Raw genomic sequence first — 16,196 nt, forward strand, 5'->3', positions numbered from 1 at the left:
TTTTGGGAATGTTTCCCTGTGTTTCACTTAATCTCTCACAAAGAGCAGAAACAGAACTGCTGCTGAATCACTGCCCTTCTCTGCAGTTGAGGACATTTCCTGATTTATCCATGATGGTCTCTACTGCTTTATGTTTACAGTGTAAACAATGGATGCAGTCATCCATCCATCCAGTTCTGTTCTGTTTATCCTCATCGGGGTCGTGGGGGGCAGGATTAATGGATCAGCTTCCATGGGGTCCCGGTGATGTTGCACACAGATATCCTGTACCGAACGTTTTTGTATTTTTTCTAAAATAACTTCAGTGTAACTTTTGTCCTGCTCGCTAAATTTCCCTGTTTTCCATTTTTATTTACAGAGGACACGTTTATGGCTCGCTGTGAGGCAACAGTGCTGACCGCTGCAGCGCCGTGCTGTCCGCTTAACTCCAGAAAATAGTGAATTTCACACAGTTCAGTGGACTACAAACACTAGTGTCGATCTGATACCAGCGTTGGTGTCGATATTTGGATCGATCTGTCCACCTTTGCCTTACAGGTGCTTTTCCAGTCCTACGGGGAGTCAGTCTGTCTGTCCATCACTTTGGTCCAACCTGCTATTGTTTACTGTACGGACACTTGTATCAAGGAAGTGATTGTTTATAGCAGCTCTCGGGAAACTGAAGTAACAAGGACTCTGCCATTATTAACACACAAACACATCAACACTCAGAGTCGTGCTGTTAGAGTGAGTTACAGATGTGAGCGAGCTGTTGGAGGTAATGACTCAGACATTTGTGTATTTATTCAAACATCCTACATTAATGGTTTAATACAGTGAATACTTGGTGAGGAAAGTTTTTTGGACTTTAAATGGCAACATATTTTCAGAAGCATCGTCAATAAACCAACAACCACATAAACAACCAGCTATTACAGTTGTGCTAAGCTAAGCTAAGCTAAGCTAAGCTAAGCTAGGCTAGGTTAGGTTAGGTGAGCCTTATCTTTCTCCACAGACCGACAGATTCATCTCCTCTAACCTCTGCTGAAAATGAAAGAGTCTTCTGTTTCATTTGAGAGCATGATTACACAATATTGTGATAATTTAACATTTCAGTTTTACTGTTACAAACATGTTTCATGTAATCTGACAGATATATATGTGAAGCAGCTAACTGACTCCAGTTTACTGGGTCAGTCTTTCCTCACAGTTTGACGTTAGTGATTCCCTCCTTTAGCTGAGGAGCAAAAGAAGATTTTCTGTCCTGTTTTGTTCTGTCTGATATTCTGATAAAACCTATAAGTAATGCAGAGGATAATAAATATGATGAAGAGAATCAGCTTTTAGTTTAAAAAATACTTTCCAACTCTCAGCAGCCAGTATGTGTCAGAGCCCCAGTGCTGAAGGACACCTCGTGGGTGACGGGGAGATGCAGAAGACACAAAGCGCCATGGGTTGTGTAAGAAGCTGTGATGTCACCACATCCCTGTAACCAATGATACTGACTCTCAGTCTTCTGGTGTAAGCTCGGCGTCACCACTCACATCAAACCTCAGCATCAGCACCGGTGTGAGAACAGAAAAAGTCCGAATAGGGAGCAGAGTATTTTGGAAGGGTGAGTAAACAGATTTCTACGTTTCTACTCCAACCGAGCACTCGAGGCCCTTTTTACAACAAACCTCATTCAGCCACACACTCACACTGGATTCTGTCCTTGAGCACCTTATCTAACGTTCACGCACACTCTCACTCCTCTCCTCATCCTTCCAGCTGTTGCTGCGTCTCCTCTGTAACGATGACAAAGACGGACCTGCTCAAACACTCGCACCGTAAATCCTCCCCTCGGGGTGACAAAGGGTCGATGTTTCTGGAGTGAAAGTCAGAAAGGAGGTTTTACCATGACAAGCACTGGGACCTCATAATGAAATGCCCCCTCCAGTTTGAGTGATGGTGTCATGTGTGGCTGTGTGACAGGCAGGACTCATACACAGACTGTAAACTGTAAGCAGCAGCTTTAATGCTGGGAACGTCCTCCATGAAGTAAACTCACAGGAAAAACAAACCAAAACCCTGAACATGAAACTAGAAACTGGAACACAGAACAAGGAGTGACAGAAACGACACGCAGGGACACATGGAGCGGTACGACGGGACAACAAGCACGGAAGACTGAGGACGAAACAGGTGGAAACACAGCTGGGACTAATCAGACATAATGAGACACACTGCACACAGGACAGGGACTATCAAAATAAAACAGGAAACACCAAAGACATTCACAAAGACTCAAACACACTGTGGAGACACGGCGACATTGACACGACTTCATCAATCAATAACTGACTTCAGGTCCATTTTGTACATCGTCTGTTGTCATAGCTACATGCTACACAGTCTTTGCAGCCTTTCAGTGTGAGAAGAACATCGCGTCTGTGCGTTGTGCGCACTTTATAAAAATGTCACCTGGTGGCACTTCAGAGGCGTCTTTAACGCTGGAAGAAGTCAAATGTACCTGTTGGGCGTGAACAGCTGCATCCGCCATGTTGCTGTCTGTCTGAATTATCTGCACTTCAGCTAAACAACACAAAACATCACAAATCAAAGACACAATGTTACTATGGAGGGAAAAATCAGCTCCTCCTCACACACTCAGCTTATCTGACTCTGAACGAGCTGTTATCAGGTTATTTGGTTGGTTAAGGCTCAGATGATTGTCTGACTAGTTGTTGACCATCAGCAGGAGTTCAGGTGGTCTCTCAGTCTGATCCATACACAGGAAGTCACCTGACTCTCGATGGTGGCCAGGTCTGAGTATTTCCCTCTGAGTGACTTGCGGGTCATTTTCTTGCTCACGTACTCGAGTTGAAGAACGTGGTACGAGAAGGCGAGAGCAGATATTTATCAGCTGATAGTTTTCATCTGGTGAGAATGTCAGAGATCATCAAAGTTACTCCGAGTAATCGTGAGCCGTGATGTAAGTGTTCGTATCCTGCTGGGTTCACACGCTGATGTCAGCCCGAACGAGGAGAGATCCGACTAACGCACGGCGCTGATCGAGGTCGGGAATGGAAATGGGTATTGATCACGATATGTGATCATTCATTCTCGTGGTGTCACGATCATAGGCTGTATAATAGGACACAACCATATTTTGATCACTTCCATTTTTCTTACTTGGAGCCAGGATGAAGCTTTCAGCTGATGCTAGCGAGCTGAAGTTATGCAGCGTGCAGCTGCGTGGTCCATCGCATGTCTGCAATCATTCACGCTCAGAAACTCCATGTTTTATACACAGTTTAGTTCAGTCATGTATTTTATGCTGTGAAGTAAAATCCTCCTTTTAACGACTTTAATGTCTGTTTCTATTTTAAAACTAATTATGTGGTAAATTCACGGATCCCATGAAGCTCACTGCACATCTGTTCCTACACACTGGAGTTTAATGCTGACGGTGTTATGTGAAGCCATTTATAGTTTCTGTATCAGCTGAAGTCCGGGGTTGATGCTCGCCGTGAGGAATCACGGTTAGAAGGAGAAGATCAGAGCTGGAAAATAATCTGAAATCACAGAAAACGGTGGAAATTTGGGGTTCCCAGCCTCTCGCTGTGAAGAAGAGACGAAGGCTTTCAGCTGTGATGAGGTGAACAGTGCGGTGTTAGCTGGCAGCTGCTGATGCTGGAACAGGATGAGAGCCGGGCTGAGTGACAGCTCAGTGCTCCCCAGAGGAAACTCATCATCATGCTCAGCTAAACGCCGCCGCCGCTGATACGCAGGGACGGGAAACTGGCTGCGGGATTCCTCACTGATGGATTTTCCCTTCCAGATGCGCCAACGTTGTCATTTATTCATGCAGACATTTGAATAATTAAATTAGGTGTAATACTAGTACAGTAGCAGCTGTGAACAGTAAATATGGAGCGTGGAGGCGAGAATTTATACAAACTTGGAAAAGATGATGAAGTCAGCTGACGAAAGCGTCTAAAAAGGGAGAGAGTTTAATCTGGAGGAAGAGTCTGAAGACCAGCAAAGAATAATATGAATGTCTTTATTAGGGTCCTGTTCCTTATTTTATGACGCATATGTAATGCTCGATGGCAGATGGTCATATTACATATGACAGACTGCATGAAAGGCTTGTCTCACAGTCAGGTCGACTGTCAGAGATGTTTGATGGTGCTGAGCTGACATGCTGTGTGGTCAGTGATGAAGTCCACCCCACACACAGGGAGAAGGTGGAGGAGCTTCAGCTTAAAGGGGAGGCTACGCTCGCTACGTCGCTTCTGTCGTGGGTGCCGTGCACCGATTTTGATGTCACGTGTCCCATGACACAACCTTTACTGGGACCAGTAAAATCCCACCACTGCCAGCTGAGGCGCGTTCTCTACTCCTCTCGATTCTCGTTGGAAATCGCAGCTACGGTGGCTGCTGTAGGACAAACAACGCAGGGTTAGAATGCAGGCTGTTTACCTCAGCTGTCATGTGTCCGTCTAGATTAGCACGTTTCATGAGCCCTGACCTCAGCTCCAGATTATGCCACCATGATAGAAAGTGGCACATGCGACTCAGGCGTCCGAGCGGTGCTCGCTGATATGATTTGTGAAATCATTCAGACCGCCTCTAGCAGAATCCTCAAAAATGCCCTTCCTGTTATTCAGGATCGCATGATGAAGGAAGATCCGGAGCCTTTAGGTGCGGGGAAAATAAGCCCGTCCCTCGGAGACTCCATCTCAGCCGCCATCGCCGGCGCTCTTAACGTCCCGGACAGGGGCGATTCTAGGATCAGAGCTTTGGGGGTGCTGAGCACCCAGACAGCTGCCCAGCCAGGCAAGATCAACTTTACTCGTCACGATGAGACGTCTTCCCCGTCTCTGTCAGTCCCTGCATCCTTAAATGTCTCCAGTTGTCCAGAGTTGTCTCTGAATGTCTCCTTGGTGCATTTAAACCCCTGCTCCTCCCTGTCCTCATCGTCTGTTATCTTCGTCTCCATTATCAGTCATCATAATTTTACCATCTCTGTGCAAGTCTGCAAATTTCTTTATTAAATCATAAGATTCTTAAATTCATCAAGTCTCTCTGTGCCTGGGTCCTCGTCACAAAACATGACATCACTGTTTTGCACATTTGAACACAATTTAATCCACATTTGTGAAAGAAAAGAAAAACACTTTTTTGAAAAGTCTGTAACAAAACCATCAAATCTGATAAAGGTTATTTAAATGCTGCTAAAGAAGAATGGATTGGAATAAAAAACATACATATGCTAACCTTAATTACTGGGAGAATAATGAACGATGCTCATAGTGAGTAAGAAGTAAACAGTATAATACAGATACATAAAAAAACAGAATAAATTTTTACAAATAAATTATTTCAAAATATTAATAAAAACTATAAAAATGGAGGCAACTTTGCCATTCTATAAGTATCTATGAATTATGACTTTCATGCTTTCATGGTGGTGCTTGGGACAGCTTGACCTTTTATCAGGTGGTCCACACTGTAACAAGTGTGAGAAACACTGATAAGTGTCTGTGTGCTTTTGGAAAACATTTAAAGCTGCTGTACAGAATCTTTGAAACTGTTAGGATGCCTGGGTCGTTGACCCAGGGTTTTTGAGTTTATTATATTATTTATACTTTCTAGTCTTTGGCTTCTTTGAGTTCTGTCTTATGGTTTATGTCTCTGTCTTCTTTAGTTGCTCTGTCTCCCCTATCACCTGCATCCCCTTGTCTATGTGTATCCTTAGTTCCTATATCCCCGTGTCCAGTCAGTGTTTGTGTCTGCCCTGGTCCCACGTCTCTGTTCCCTCTGTAGTGCCTACATGTGAGGCTGTGTCTTTGTTCAGTCTGTGTTATGTGTTTCCTGTTTTACTTTGAAGGTCTCTGTCTTTTCTCAGTGTGTTCAGTTTACGCTTCTTTGGTCTCGTCAGTTCTGATTTGTCCCAGCTGTGTTTCCCTCCTGTTACTCATTCCCTGATTGCTCCCTCTGTGTATTTAAGCCCTGTGTTTCTCTGTGTCCGTGTCGCGATCTACCGTTTACCAAGCTGTGTGTTCTGGCTGTCCTCCGGTATTAGTTTATTTTTTTGATCGTTTCCAGTTATGTTATATTTGAGTTTAACATTAAAACGGTTTTTGAGTTTACATCTGTCTCTAGAGTCTGCACCTTGGGTCCTATTCCTGCCTGCACACAGCCACACCTAACAGAAGATCGCGACCAGAACATGGACCCTGCAGACTCTTCAGCTTTTGGATTCGATGCTGAGATGGAGCGGATGATTAGGCTCCTTGACCGCATTGCTCAGGCCAATGATTTGAGGACCATGGCAGTTGGGCTAAGTGCTGTGGATGCCATCATTCGGAGCAACCCTCAGCTTACTCAGTTTTCTATGGACACGGTGCTGGGCAGCTCCATAGCTGCCTGGAGGGAGCAAGTCAGGGCTGGCGAGCTTGCTCTCTCTACCTTCACTTCCACTTCTTCACCGCCGCCCCAGGACAACACACACTCACCACCTGCCTCGTCGCTACCTCAGACTGCCTCTCCTTCCTCACACCAGCCAGGACCTTGTTCGCCTGCCCATTCGCCTGCCTTTTTCCTGGCGGCCATGTGGTCGGATGAGGAGGAGGTCTCCGTATCTCCGCCAGTTTCAGTTCCCTCATCTAGAAGGAAGCGACGCCATCGTCACTCCTCTCCTCTGTCATCCGTCCAGCAATCTGCCTCCGCTGGAGGGTCCGAGGGGCCCGTTCAGCCTCCTGTCTCCGCTGGAGGGTCCGAGGGGCCGCTTCAGCCTCCTGTCTCCGCTGGAGGGTCCGAGGGGCCGCTTCAGCCACCTGTCTCCGCTGGAGGGTCCGAGGGGCCCGTTCAGCCACCTGTCTCCGCTGGAGGGTCCGAGGAATCGCTTCAGCCGTCTCTTCCCGCTGGAGGGTCCGAGGGGCCCGTTCAGCCTCTTGCCTCGTCAGCTGGGGGTCCGGGAGGACCCAGCCAGCACGTCCCAGTGTCTGCTGATGGTTCTGGCGAGACCGTTCAGCCACCACCGGCTCCACCGCCTGGTCCGGCCTCCGAGTCTGCAGTTCCGCCTGGTCCGGCCCCCGAGTCTGCAGCTCCGCCTGGTCCGGCCCCCGAGTCTGCAGCTCCGCCTGGTCCGGCCCCCGAGTCTGCAGCTCCGCCTGGTCCGGCCCCCGAGTGTGCAGCTTCGTCTGCTCCTGAGGTCTCCATGCTGTCTGGTCCTGCACGTCCTGCCCGGCCTGCACGTCCTGCCCGGCCTGCACGTCCTGCCCGGCCTGCTCGTCCTGCACGTTCTGTCCGGACGATGACTGGACGTCGTTGCCGTCATGGACAGCCCCCTGAACTACGCCGCCGTCATGGACGGCCCCCTGAACTACTCCGCCACCAGTGCCTCCCGCCCGGCCAGCCTCCTGACCTGCTCGGTCGCCGTCGCTGCCTCCCGCCCGGCCGGCCTCCTGACCTGCTCGGTCGCCGTCGCTGCCTCCCGCCCGGCCGGCCTCCTGACCTGCTCGGTCGCCGTCGATGCCTCCCGCCCGGCCGGCCTCCTGATCTGCTCCGTCGCCACCGGTGCCTTCCGCCTGGCCGGCCTCCTGAACTGTTTTCTGGGCTCTTGGACCATCAGCCTCCGGGCCGCCCCCCTGAACTGCCCAGGTTTGGACTGTTGTGCTGTCAGCCTCCGGGTCGGCTCCCTGAACTTTTTGTGAACTGTTTTTCCTGGCCGTCTGCGCCTGTCGTGAGCCTGTTTTTTGTTCTGTTGCTTTCCGGGCTCCGTTGTTTGTTCTTTTTTTGTTTCTGGCTCCTTGTTTGGTTTTGTTTCGAGCCCTCCATCCTGTTTCCCCCGCCGCCCGCCCTGGTTGGGTTGTTTTTGTTTGTTTTGGGTTTTTTTTTGGTGTTTTGGTTTGGGCTGTCTGGAAGCCAGCCCTTAAGGGGGGGGTACTGTTAGGATGCCTGGGTTGTTGACCCAGGGTTTTTGAGTTTATTATATTATTTATACTTTCTAGTCTTTGGCTTCTTTGAGTTCTGTCTTATGGTTTATGTCTCTGTCTTCTTTAGTTGCTCTGTCTCCCCTATCACCTGCATCCCCTTGTCTATGTGTATCCTTAGTTCCTATATCCCCGTGTCCAGTCAGTGTTTGTGTCTGCCCTGGTCCCACGTCTCTGTTCCCTCTGTAGTGCCTACATGTGAGGCTGTGTCTTTGTTCAGTCTGTGTTATGTGTTTCCTGTTTTACTTTGAAGGTCTCTGTCTTATCTCAGTGTGTTCAGTTTACGCTTCCTTTGTCTCGTCAGTTCTGATTTGCCCCAGCTGTGTTTCCCTCCTGTTATTCATTCCCTGATTGCTCCCTCTGTGTATTTAAGCCCTGTGTCTCTGTGTCCGTGTCGCGATCTACCGTTTACCAAGCTGTGTGTTCTGTCTGTCCTCCGGTATTTATTTTTTTGATCGTTTCCAGTTATGTTATATTTGAGTTTAACATTAAAACGGTTTTTGAGTTTACATCTGTCTCTGGAGTCTGCACCTTGGGTCCTATTCCTGCCTGCACACAGCCACACCTAACAGAAACAAGCTTAAAACATTTGTAGAAACAGAGCATCTGCTTCTCTTTACAGCTGCTCGCTCCACCAGGGCTGTTTGGCTCTTTCTGATAGTGAGCACATGTGATGCACGTACTGCGGCAGTCATGCAGACAACTGGACGGTCCAAAGGTTGCCCCCCTATTACTGGCTGAGGTTTTAGTAGAGTTGTGGCTGAACCACATAAAAATATATCATTAATTTCAATCTCCCCGATCAATGATAATGTTATGTTGGGATGTTGTTAAAGAGGCTCAAAGTGTTTCAGCCCAGTTTGTTTAGCAGATTCTGTTTAGCAGCTTTAATACAGGGAGGACACAACTTCCAGACTGTGAGTAAAATCAGGTTTTTCTCTTTGTCAGTTTCACAGTTTCTGCCTGTCACTGCTCCCTGTCTGTTTGCTTACCTGGTTCTTCCTGACCTTGTACTTTCTCCTCACGTTCCCTCTTTCCTCTCTCCCGCTTTGGACTGACAATCGAACACAAATAGATTCAATTAGATGAAAAATTACATTATTATGAAAAAAATACTTTTAAGATCACTAATGAAAAAGTCCTATCGCAGTGTACTTTAAACCAAAAGGCAAATAACCAAACCACACGAACATCTAATAAAAGATATAAATATTGAAACACTGATCCAACATTATTCTTGATTGAGGGATCATTTGATTTTACACTTTTACCTGAATGTGGCTCTTTTTTTTGAAAAAAGACTTCCTTATATCCATTATGAACCTGGCTGTCTGCGCGCGCGCGCGCACACACACACACACACACACACACACACACACCAGGAGTTATAAGGTTAATGGGCATCCAGTCAGTTAGTATCCATTTCAAACAGGACAGTGGTAACAACAGCAGGCTGCAGACAATTTTAAGTTTTAGGTTTTAAACAGGCTGTATACATTTCAGTGGGAGCAACAGGGCGGTCAAATGTTGCTGATTTTACTACAGAGCAGGAGGGATTGTAGGGCAGCAAACATCGCCGAAAAACACGTTTCCAACACTGCAGGTTACCTGGTGTAATGTTTTTCAGCTAAAAAGAAACATGGTCTGACTCCTACCAACTATATAAAGAGTAGGGCTGGGCGATATGGCCTAAAATCCATATCGCGGTATAATTGGAAGCACGTGTGGTGGTCAGCTGGTCGGTGTGTCGCTGCCAACCGGGGAAAGAATAAAAACAAGAACCAATATTTTAAGACCAAATATAATTGCATAAACTAATCTGAATGAAAAACATAACTCTCCTGTGTTTAATCAGGTTCCATGGTTCTTCCATTGGAGATGCTTCTGTCTAGACTCCAGTAGGGCTGAGCGATATGGCCTAAAATCCATATCGCGGTATAATTTGAAGCACGTGCGGTAACAACATATATCACGATATATTCTTTTCTTCTGTATAACGTATTTTCCACACTATAAGGACTTAAAATCCGTTAATTTTCTCAAAAATCGAGAGTGTTCCTTATGTATGAATTCTGGTTGTGCTTACTGACCTCGAACCGATTTTGGCTGCAGAAATCTGTTAAAAATGTTTTAGCACAACTTTGGTAAGCCGCCCTGCTTGATGGATGTCAGAGCATTACGGCTGCCGTAGGGAGGAGCTTCGTGGAGTAATCTGGGTCCAAAACTCTGCTTCAGGTCCCAAAGTCAAACAACACAGAGTTAAAAATGGTCCAAATTCTTTCATCTTTAATAAAATCATCAGCGATGCTGCTTTACCAGGTGTAACAATTAAGTTTAACATCCAGGCATCCATGAAAACAGAATTTATTAAATTTAACGGAGTTAGAAGTTAGCAGGAAGTTAGCCGTTAACAGGAAGTTAGCTTGCTAGTTTCCACCTAAACATTTCACACCAGAGATTTTTGAAACTAATTCAAACGTACAGCTCTGCTGTCACTTCTAACATAAAGACAGAAAACTAAACAGCAGTGGCGTTTGCAGGGTTACTGAAGTTGGGCTAGCTGGTATATAATGATGTGCTACGTGATTGCTAGCGACACAGCTATGTTAGCATAACATTAGCACAGTGAAGCTGGAGGATGAACGCCAACTTTTTTCCACTCGATAAAAGTTAACGTGAGGGATTCTGGTGGTCAGGGACAAATGCAATCGCATAGCAGGATGCTGTACACGGGCCAAACTTCAGTCAGGAGAACAACTGAGAGCATTCATCCACAATACGAGGTTAGTTATTAATATACTGCAACAACATGGGAACAGAGCAGCTGCGAGAGAATTCAACATTAATGAATCGATGTTATGGAAGTGGAGGAAGCGCAGTTTTTGGCTTTCCCCATATTTCAAAAGTGCTTCATCTCTTTGCTATGACTGTCACCCGCCATAATTTGCAGATGATAATGGTTGTAGTTGTCGCTACCCGATCCGTACCATGCGCAAAAAGTTTTTACTTCCGGTTGAAGCGTTTTACGATAGTTACAGGTCAGAGTATCTGTTAAGATGTTAAACACTAATCAGTGGATCTTTATGAATACAATATTCTTACTTATTTTCTCACTGTACCGTTAAAATAAAGTAGGATTATTTCGAAATCTGAACCATGCAAAGCCACTCTGGTAGAGATCAACAATAAAACTATGAAGCTGGAAATAAGAGGACCGGTTTCCCTTCAACACGTAAACAGACACAAAATCACAAACCTGAGGATTTCCCAGCCTGTTACCTTCAGACTTTTCAAAAGATTCAAAAGAATTTGTACATGTGCTTTCTTGAGAAGTCGCTGGGATCTGGAGATTTCATCCTGATACACTCTGTTCTTCATGATTTCTCAGACTCTAGAGACAGAGAGTGAGAAGTCGCACATTAACAGCACCCAGATTTATGCTTCAAGACCAGACTCGTCATCTTTCTAACATCTTGAAACAGGACTTGAAGTTCTTCTGATTCTTAACTCGTCAACTTTCTCCACAAAATACGAGCAGAGCTGCTGATTTCTGTTGGATTAGACACACGTTTATGCCTCGCTGCACTCGGAGTCAAACCGATAACACCAACCTGAGTCCTCCGCTTGTCCACTAATCCATTTAGCTGCACACACTCTGCCAGATTAGCTCACACACAGATCTCAGCCTCCAGCTCCGATCGATCGTTCCTGACACCAGTGATTACACATCCTCCTGCTGACGGACACTGAGCTCAGTGTTCATACTCAGCGTCCTGATCACACGGGGTTTATATGATTTCTTTCCCAGAACATAAAAGTTTAGGAATGAAGAAAACTAAAAAAACAACATGTGGCCCATTAAAGGGAATGAGAGAGACCACACCTGCATCTAACAGGTGATGAGATGTCATCTTCTGTTTGAATGGTAAATGGCCTGTATTTGTACAGCACTTTACTAGTCCCTAAGGACCCCAAAGCACTTTACACACACATTCACACACTGGTGATGGCAGCTACATTGTAGCCACAGCCACCCTGGGGCGCACTGACAGAGGCGAGGCTGCCGGACACTGGCGCCACCGGGCCCTCTGACCACCACCAGTAGGCGACGGGTGAAGCGTCTTGCCCAAGGACACAACGACCGAGACTGTCGGAGCCGGGGCTCGAACCGGCAACCTTCTGATTACAAGACGAACTCCCGACTCTTGAGCCACGATCGCCCCTGAAAGAAGTCATTTTGGCCACTTTGTCATTTTCATGTCTTATCTTTATCATAGAACCAGGACTTCTGGGACATTTAGGCTTAAATAATATAAAATCCGAGAATTTCACTCAGAAAAACTGGAGCTGGTGCAAAGCTGGAGTCTGACTCAGTGCTGGAGCCTCTAGTGGACATTACAGGAACTGCAGGTTTAGGGATTTTTGTGTTGGCTTCATTTTTCCTCCCCGGATGAACCTTTTAACTATCGTGGACCAGAGGAGACCCCTCGCTGCTTTACTTTTACTTTCATAAGCCTTTGGCTGCCTGACCTACCTCTGAATCTAGGACGGAGACGTGAGTGGAAGAAGGCTCGAATTTAGGAAAGTCTTCCTCCTCTGCTGCGGGGTCTCGTCCCCGCTGTGTGATTTCCCAGATGTGCTGCAGTGGAGAGTAAGCTCCATTCTCTTATTGACCCGGCGTCTCTGTGGGCAGATGCACCGAGGCCCTGCTCTCTGCCCGGCTTTGTTCAGGTGGAGAGAGGCAGCAGGTGCTTCATCCTGATAGTGAGTAAAGCCACAGAGAGAGAGGAGCAGCAGGGATTTCCTCACATACCTGAACACCACCGTCTCCTGCACCCTGAAGACTCCTGATGTCGGCACGTTTCCTGTAGCGGAGCCAGCTTGTTATTCCCCTTTTTGTTTTTATTTGAAAACTTTCCACCTCGATTATTTTGACTCGATTATCTTTATTATCTTTTCCTTATCTCGTGTCACAAAACCAAAGAGCAGCAGTCAGGCTAAGCAGGCACTGAAAGGCTCACGGTTCATCTATCTAGCTACAAGCGTTGAACGGGACGGTGGCTTATGACCAATCACAAAGAAGGACAAGTCTCCTGGCAACAAGGGAAAATATAAACTGTATCCTTCATCCAACAAGATACAGACTCAGAGCAGCACAGACTCTGTGAGCTTTAAGTCGTTGGACTGTAAGAAAACTGCTATTACAATAATAAATACTATTTTGAAACCCAGATGAAAGCTGGTAAAAACAGTATCTCTGTAAGTCGACCGTCTTCTCAGCATCTCAGCTTTAAAACCAACATATGAGAAAATCTGAGAGATTAAAGATGCTCCGTTTTACCGTCATATATTTATGAAATTCTTTTAAAATTGAAGCCCGCATGAATAAAGCATCGATACCTCTCACTGATGCTCAGCAGTCAGCCACAAAAACTGTATTCTTCTTATTATCCTCACACATCAGAAGGGTGGCGTGGTTTTTCGAGAGAACTGATTGGTCCGTGTGAGCGTGCACCCGTTAAACTCTCATCTGCAGCGTAAGTTACTGTGGTGATGTCAGAAGAAGGGACCCACTATCACAACACTGAAGTTAAAGATGAAGTCATCTCCTCATATCCAAATCATGCCTGTGATTGGCTCGTTGTCACAGTCCAGTCAGCACATCAAGGTAAGACCTTTGACAGCAGCTCATCATGAGACGGAGTTGGCGTCACGTCATCAATCGGAACGTTTCAAAGCAGATAAGTCGTAGAAATCACAGAGTGATGGCGTCAGCGTCCCAAAAAGCTGCGAGAGCTCGACCCTGATGTACAAATATGATGCGCAAGTTTTTGAAAGTTTTTGAGGGTCATATCCAGAGATGGTCAGTAGCACGTTACAAGTAACACGTTAACTAAGTATCAAATAAGTAAGGGATTACTAATGCAAAAAAGTAATTAGATTGCTGTTACTTTCCTGTAAGCACGCTGCGTTTCTGCGTTTCTAAGCTGTGATTTGTAGGATGTAAGCGCGCGTGACGCCCGTGGCAGCAACAGACGTGTGCAGATCAACGATGGATAACATGGAGTGATGGAGAGAGCACGACCACGCAGTGTTTAAAGTGTGGAAGTAATCACATTACTTTAAGTTTTAGTTTGTAAAAAGTGACACAAACACTAGCGTCCCCTGTGCACTCTGCATGGGAAGAAAACTTCTTTCTAAATCTGAGCGAGCAGCGAGCACGCTGCCACGGGAACGTGACACTCACAGAGAAACCCCCGGATCCGCCCACTGACATGACCGCTGTGGGCGAACCTCCACCCGCCCCACTCCTGCTAAACAGGTGACAACAGATTTAAGAGCTGCCGAGTCTTTGATTCTATTTATTTCCTGCTGTGTTTTACTTGCATCTCTTTGAAAGAGTGTAAACACAAAACACGATTTATATGCTGGAACATGCACAACAAAGAGCTTTTCATCTGATTACATTTTATATCATGGTTATGCAGAAAAAGTAGAACTGGGTTGAAAGACCTGTTGCTTTATTACATATTCAGGTTTTGTTTCATGTTTTTAAAAAGTAACTCAGTAACTAATTACTTTACTTAAAATAAGTAATCAGTAAAGGGATTACTTTTTTGGAGAAGTAATCAGTAATTAGTTACTGATTACTTTTTTCAAGTAACTTGACCAACACTGGCCATATCCCATCTGTCCCATATGATGTTACATCATGATGTCGTGTAACAATGTAAAAAGTTCTCTCGTCCATCCACTCTAATTATATTATATGTCAATGTTAACACTGGAATATGTTCAGCATTTGTTGCCACACAGTCCAAGACTGAAATGTGAAATAAATCTGTTTGTATTTTCGGATCAGGTTTGACATTTGATGTTAATATTGGTTCAGAAACAGACGCGTCTACAGAGTCCAGCCTTAGACTCTTTGGCTCATATCTTCAGCTTGATTGCTCTTTGGCACCAAAAGAAAATGTAATAACAGCACACGTCTTTGTTGCCTACAGCATCTACCTGGATCACCTGTACTCAGGTGCAGTGGGTCTGTATCAGCATGTCACAGGCATAAATCAGAAACACTGGTTTTACTGATATGTGCCATTAACCTCCTCAAAGACGCATAAAAAGGTTTAGCTGTAGTTAGGATCCTTCCTTCCTCCTCCTGCGTATTTCCTCTCGGGGCAGAAACTACTGGGAAAAGTTGAGTGAGGCGATCTGGACAAACCTGAGCTCCACAGGTAAAACTGAATGTTTCCTGTTTTGGATTTAGGACGAGGCCTCGGCGCCCGGAGCTCCAGTCCCTGCGCCTCCTGCTCACCCATCCACCTGCCATCGCTCATGCTCGCCTCCCACGACGCACGGACAAATGAAAGCCCAGTAGCTCTCGTTACTGCAGAAACATCAGAGCTCGTCCTCACTCCCAGGCCAGCCGCCGGTGCCTGAGATCAGCACAAGGCTTCCTTCAGCCGAGGTGCTGTGACCCACTCCCACAGCTGAGAGCAAACACTGCTGTTTGAAAGAGACGAAGATTTAATAAGAGCGCTGCTCACCTTCATCAAGAAAGATCCCTCCACACCAGGCGTGACCTGAGGTCCTCCATCCAGACCGATATTTGTTTTTGTGCAGCTGTGACGTCCGAGGGCTCCCTTTATCCTTCCAGAGCTTCCTGGATCCAGATCGACTGGATTAATCCAGCTAACGCATGAAGCTCCTTCACACGGCCGCCAACGATGCCGCCTTCCTTTTATCCTGCTTTGGTGAGCTTTACTTCCTGTTAGGTTGAGTCTGGGATAAAAAATGTTGAGTCTTTTGACTCAGTACTTATTTTACATGCACTCACCTCATTATGCGAAAATTGAGCCTTGTTTAATATGAACCTCGACCACCGTAACAGAAAATATAGGAGCATAAAGAGAACAGCTACGGGCAGAAATCTGTGCCATCAGAAACTAATAAGTTAAATTTGAATCTGAATTGTAAACATAAACAGCTGCCAGCACCGGCCACGAGCGACGTATCGGCTGTATCGGTGTGACTCGATGTTTTTACCGAGCTTTCATTTGAGTTTTTCAGCACTCTGACGGAGCTGCCATCATTTAAAGGTGATCGATGGATAACTGTGCTCGGTGTCTTCGGTCTGAATGGGCTCATAAAAACACCGTCTACAGGCGGTTAACTTGTTAACTGTACAGCTGCTGGAAACAGCTGCTACAGCTGGAGCAGATGTTCACA

The 16,196-nt window shown here is 46.1% G+C and overlaps 1 long non-coding RNA gene across 1 annotated transcript; it reads left to right on the forward strand.

Moving 5' to 3' along the window:
• The first annotated feature begins 632 nt into the window (after positions 1 to 632).
• Positions 633 to 3,053, forward strand: LOC143420985 (uncharacterized). The gene is made up of 3 exons (XR_013100720.1): positions 633 to 757; positions 1,353 to 1,594; positions 1,750 to 3,053. It is a non-coding gene; the product is annotated as an uncharacterized LOC143420985 (long non-coding RNA).
• The last annotated feature ends 13,143 nt before the right edge of the window (positions 3,054 to 16,196 follow it).

This window comes from Maylandia zebra, linkage group LG11 (genome assembly GCF_041146795.1).
Source record: "Maylandia zebra isolate NMK-2024a linkage group LG11, Mzebra_GT3a, whole genome shotgun sequence".
NCBI lineage: Eukaryota > Metazoa > Chordata > Actinopteri > Cichliformes > Cichlidae > Maylandia > Maylandia zebra.